Raw genomic sequence first — 6,383 nt, 5'->3', positions numbered from 1 at the left:
AAGGAATTCATGGAAAAGACTGACAAGTACAGATTTCTGGTAACTGACTACACTGCTGAACTGAATGAATAAGCATTTTCAGAACTCTAATGGAAAACTGATGAATTCATAAAAGTGCTAACAAAAGATCAAGATGAAAAAAAATTAATTATATGGGACTGAGTGAACTGATGAGGATGATTATATTTTTGTAACTTTGTTTGAATAAAATAAATAAATAAATAAATAAAATGTATATTTGGCTCTTTTCCAAACCTGCTTGGATTTTTCTGATTGTATTTGTTATTTTTATTTAGGTTTTCTATTCCCTTCTATATACACTTAATCATTTAAATACACTTAGTATTTTATATAAGATTGTTCTATTATCTGAAGTATGGGGGGTCTTACCTGCTGTTTATAGTATCTGCTGATTTTTGCATCTCAATGGATAGTTTCCTTGTGTGCTTTCTAATTTGGGACTGCTCATCCTTTGCAGGCAATCATCTATTGCCCGGACTTGGGGTGTATCCTTTAAGAATGACTTTTGCATTTAATTCTACCAAGAGTCTTAAAAATTTATCAGCCACTGGGCAAAATTTTACATTCATTTCAAGCTTTGGAGATTTGGATTCAGCAAGTGATGGGAATTCAAACACCAAACTTGGACTGAGGTCAGGCCTGTGATCACAAATTCTTAGCACAGATTTCTTTTCCTCTCTCTTACAGAACCAGACTAGGAGAACAGATTTGCTACCTTTTCATTTTCCTCTCATGGGTGCATTTTTATAGCTTTTCATTTTGCATGAAGGTGCCCCCTGTGAGGATACTAGTTTTATAGGGGAGGGGCAAGGGCTCAAGGCAGGTAATCCATAGGCTCTTGGTTAGAGCAGCAGTACCTTCTACCCATGCCCAGTTCCAACTCGGTGTTTACAGTTTTGAATTGTAGTTCACTCTTCATGTTTGAATTACTCATTTTTTTCAAATTTCCTTGAAATGTTGATATTTTCTTCTGACATAAATTTTATGTATTTGAAAATGTTTTTTTATATCTATTCAATGTCTTATGGGTTTTGTAGTTTGAGGGCTTTTAGATTTTCTACTTTACCATATTGCAAGAAATGCATTTACATTAATGGGCAGTAGAAAGTGGATTCAAAAAGCAGTAGAGTTTATTATGGTAGTGATGAGGATAGTTCTGTGTTCTTATAGGACATTTTCCACATTGTATCCATGCCATCCTTTCTAAATCACAAATCTTATTACACCATTGCATAAAAACCCTTTAGTGATTTCCCATTGCTCTTGGCATAAATTCTAATTCTCTTAGCCTTTTACTAAATGAATTTCATTATCTGCCCCGTACTTGCCCATCCAGTTCTTTCCTTCTCATGCGGCTTTTTGTGCCGCTAGAATGAATTTCCTTAAGTTCTCCAAGTTTGTTGTTTTGTTTTTCACATCCAGCCTTTTTACCACACTGATCCCTCTGCTTGGAACACAGATTCTTTCTCATCTCTCCCCTTCACCTCAACTCCTTTGATAATTGTCTAATTTTTCAGGATTGAATTTAAGTACCACTTCCTCCAAGGAGCTTCTCTTGACCCTCCCTCCCCACAATGCATTTCCATTACGTGCTCTTATAGCATCCTGTACTTCTTATTTCCTCTATTATGTCACTAAAAAACATTTATTTGTACTTGACTGTTCATTGGTCTTTTTTGCTAGTCTCTAAATTCCATGACAGTAGACATCCAAATTATTTCGTCATTATTGATTCTCTATATTCTAGCATGATATGTTGTGGGCAATTAGTAAATATATGCTGAGTGTTTCAAACTATAACTGCCATGGTTATTATCATTTTCAATAGCTATTATTTATATGCCTAGTCCTGGGTAGAAATTATTGGCATTATGGTGTTATAAGGAAGCTTTAATTTGGTTTTATTTATGAGAGCATTTCACAAATAGAAAATGACCATTCCTGTAATCCTAAGTATCTACTTTGTGAGGTTGTGTATTCAGATCTATCATACCAACTAGAGAAAATTTTGACTACGGTGACTGATTTCAAGCAGGATATCAAATGGGTCATTTTGTGGAAAGAGTCCTTGATGATGATGCTGGCACAAAGGCAATTAAGTTCACTAATATATTCCCCCGTGGTTGTGTCATGTATGTTGGCATGAAGAGTAGGAAAAGCTTTGGAATTTTTCGGGGTAGTCTTTCCCCCAGGTATGGACATCACAATTAGTACTTATTGAATACCAGATGGCAAACATGGGTGAAGAAAAGTCCAGACAGATATTGTGGAGTGTGTTATGGCTCCAGGTAAGGCTGTGGCATCACCAGAAAAGGTGTCCATGGACCTTCATGGAAAAGACCTATAGATAGAAATGCACATACTGAAGAATACCAGTAATGGAATATGTTTATGGGTGTAAATAGGAGTTCATGTGGATATCAGTGAATCAATTAGGCAACTAGATCAGTCTGTGTTGCTGGCAGGTGAGGAAGATGAGGTTCAAGGTAGGTTGAGTGATGGTGAATTCCTCATTCAAAAATAGGGCAGGGCTTCCCTGGTGGCACAGTGGTTGAGAGTCCGCCTGACGATGCAGGGGACGCGGGTTCGTGCCCCGGTTTGGGAGGATCCCACATGCCGCGGAGCGGCTGGGCCCGTGAGCCATGGCCGCTGAGCCTGCGCGTCCAGAGCCTGTGCTCCGCAACAGGAGAGGCCACAACAGTGAGAGGCCCGCGTACCGCAAAAAAAAAAAAAAAAAAATAGGGCAAAGTCTATCTTTAGGGACTGACAGTTCCAGCACAGTCAGGTATTCTTATTTTTAGGTTAGATACCTGGCTTAAATATATAGGTTTTAGGTTAGATTTCTAGGTTTATCAATAGTCTTGCAGTTGAGATACACAAAGAACAGCAAATACCATCTTTGTCACCACTTAACTACACAATTCATGGAGTGTTAAGTTGTGGCAGTTGGTTGCATTTGTTATATTGTGACATACCCACTCTCTTAGTAAAGACATCTCACCTTAAATGTGGTTCTTGAGGTTTTATTATCCACAAGGAGTGAATAGTTGTGTTCTGTTGGACAGAGCTCCTTTAAGAATCACATGCATAGGAATAAGAGCCCAAATTTAGAGGTCTTCTGGGCTTCTACAGCAGCCACGGTCATTTAGGTCTATCAATCTCAATCACAAGCAGCTGAGAAAGTTTTCAAAGTGAAATTTGAATTACAGACAGTGGAGAATATATTATGCTATCAGGAATCATTGAAATGATGAATTCTTCTTCAGGGGATGTGTGAAAAGGACTAGGTGATGTCAAAGATGGAAAATAAGAACCAATATTAAGAACCAGTGATTTTTGGAATCATTGAATGCTCTCGTTGGTAAGTGCATTACTAGAAAACTAATTTTTTCCAGAAATGTTTGGACTCCCTTAAGGAAGTATCAATACCTATGACACGCAACACTAGGAAGATCAAGTACATCTTTCTCAGCTCTTATAAGCAAATGATACTGACACAAATAGCCCAGGATTAACAGGTGGAAATAAATTTTTTGAGTTGGGAGTATGTGAGTGTATTAAGTTAAGTTGTCATTCAGAGATCAGATTATTCCTTGGCCTAGAATCTTGTGTGTGTGTGTGTGTGTGTGTGTGTGTGTGTGTGTGTGTGTGTGTGTGTGTGTGAGTGGGTACATTTCACAGGCCAAAAGTCACCACTGGACATTCAAATGTTCCAATGATTTTTGTAAGGTGTATTATTTTGTTTCCATATAATGAACCCCAGCTTATACCAACTTATGGAAAAAAATATTGGAAGGATTCTGGGAGAGGTTTTAGAGTCCAAGGTGTAGCCAAACATCAGCTTCAGGAAAGCAGGAATAGGATAATTCTGGGGTCCATAGGTACTGACTGATTCGGGGGATTGAATGTCATCAGGATGGTTTTGTTTGATCTCCTAGATCTTTTATCTTGCCTTTCCTCTGTGTTTTGGCCTGCAGGTGAGTTTTCTATGCCCAGGAGCAGGGGAGGGGTGTACATGACGCCTAGCAGTATCTAGGACTTCTTGCAGCTTAGTCATTAGGTATTAAAACTCTGTGTCCCACATTCTGTTCCAGTTATTAAGAAGCCCAGGGAAGGGCTGAGACTGGTCAGGTGTGTGTCCTGTGACTGCCCCAGAGAGATGGAGGTTGGATCTCACTGGAAACATGTTTCTTTTATTGTGAATTTACTTTTACTCTGTGACCTTCTCCCTTCCCTTCAACTCTGGCTGCTGAACATGATTCATCCATCACTTGGGGGTGGGGGGTGAGTTGTCCTGGAACAGAGAAAAAGTACACATTTTTACTTTTAAAGTTAGACAAAAAGCCATGATCCAGAATCTGAATGCATGTGTGGGAGAATTCTTGCTAAACCAATTTTTATAGTTGCAGTTCTGAGATCTCATGAGAGAAGGGTTGCAGAAGAAAGAAATTGCTGAGAATGAATGATTTCACTGGGAAGGACTCTCATGCTTTGCCTCCCATTCTGGTGTTAGTTCTAAGCTGGGTGGTAAAAATCATCCCCCTCTCTGAGTTTGGGAAATTAAAGCAGACATTCCCCCTGGTTGCCTGGGTGGCAGAATGGCACATCCATCTGATAACCATGGTGTGGGAAAATAGAACTGGAACAATTGTATCAGATGCCTGGGTAGAAGAGGGTGTGGTAGGCTCAACAAATTGATGTAAACCCTTTTACAAGTGAGGTGCTCCAGAAGCAGATGCTAAGACAGAGTTTGGGGTGCAAGATGTTTATTAGGGGTTTAAAATCTTTGAAAGGAAGGAGGGAAGAAACAGGATAGGATAGGATAAGTGTGATACAGCCTTGGCCAACCTCATGGGAAGCTTTGGAACAAGAATTGCCAGTCAGTTTCCTAGACTGGCTGAAATGGCTGGGTCTCTATCTCCCCACCTTGCTCTTCACTGGGTATAGACCATCCAGCAATATGTGTGACCTCAGGCAGGACAGCTCACTGAGTCTGAGACTGACTGAGAAGGGGTTGACAGCTAGAGACTGTCTGCTGACCATATTCCCTACATCTGGGCCCCAAACCCTCCTTTGAAAGGAGATTTGGGGATGCATCTTTTATCATCACATACTCTCAAAGGATAGGGGAAGCAACCATTGTTTTCTTTTGCATCTGAGAATGATGAGGACCTAAAGGATCTTTAAAGTGATAACAATGATACAGAGCAGAAAACAACCATGGGTTATGCGGCTGTTGACTTAATGAGAAGGCAGAATTCTTCCACAGTTGCCAGTGTCATAAAAGGAACATATCAAAAGACCAAGCAGGAATTTGAACTTCAACAGATGAGAAAATAAAACATTCCTACTTCCTACCTCTCCCTCCAACCTCCTACCTCTGTGTCATGGTGTTATGTAAGCCTTCTTGAATTTACGTCATTCAGGGAGAGGGTCTGAAATAACTGACTTGGAATTGAAAAAGATTATGCTTTTCCATCAGGAAAAGTGTTGATTCAAAATGAAGATGAAGGTGAGTTATAGAAAAACAAAAACTTTAGTTTGTGTATCCAGGGACATGGCCTTGAAAATTCATAACCACCTCAAAGTAATTGAAATAAAACTATTAATAAGCTCTTGCTATTTACTTTAATTAGGAGAATATGGATGGTTCTCAAAGTGTTTGGTTAAATTGGAACTATGTTTTATAAGAAATGAGTGACTGCCTTCAAAATGTTTTATAATTTTCAGTCTTATATACTTACTTGGCAAAAGCACAATTTACTGTTGTGATGTTATTTGAATACATGCCCACCTCACAGTCATTTCCCACTGTATACCCTCATTCTGGAAAGCTCTTCAACAACATCTTATTCCTCTGTGTCATTTTGTTCCTTGCTCAGATGTCACTTGCTCAGAGACATTCCCTGGCCAACTTATTTATAATATTCCTTTAACATGTTTTAACTTTCTTCAACTCTTTTCACTGTCTGACATTATATTCTTTATTTGTATGCTGTCTCCTCACAATAAAGGAAACTCTGTGAGGGCAGCACATTTTTTTCATCATCCTTATATTTCCAGTTCCCACCACTGTTATATGCTCAATACATGTTTATTGAATAAATGAATCAATGGTATTTACATATTTGCCAGTTCTGGAAATTCACTTAAACTGCATCTATTGGGGAAACTTATGCAAATTATTTTTCTTTAGATATCTTTCTATATAAAATACTTCTGTATCCATTTAAAATAATGCCTCTGAAAGAAATTTTAAAATATGAAGGCACTAAAATGGCCTCATTCTGAATATATTTTCAAACAGTATTAAATTGGAGCTTCAAATACGTGTCTTTCTAGATTGCTGCATTAGAATGTAA

The sequence above is a fragment of the Lipotes vexillifer genome, unplaced genomic scaffold (genome assembly GCF_000442215.2).
Source record: "Lipotes vexillifer unplaced genomic scaffold, Lipotes_vexillifer_v1.1 scaffold117, whole genome shotgun sequence".
Lineage (NCBI taxonomy): Eukaryota > Metazoa > Chordata > Mammalia > Artiodactyla > Lipotidae > Lipotes > Lipotes vexillifer.
Note: the sequence above shows the minus strand (reverse complement) of the source record.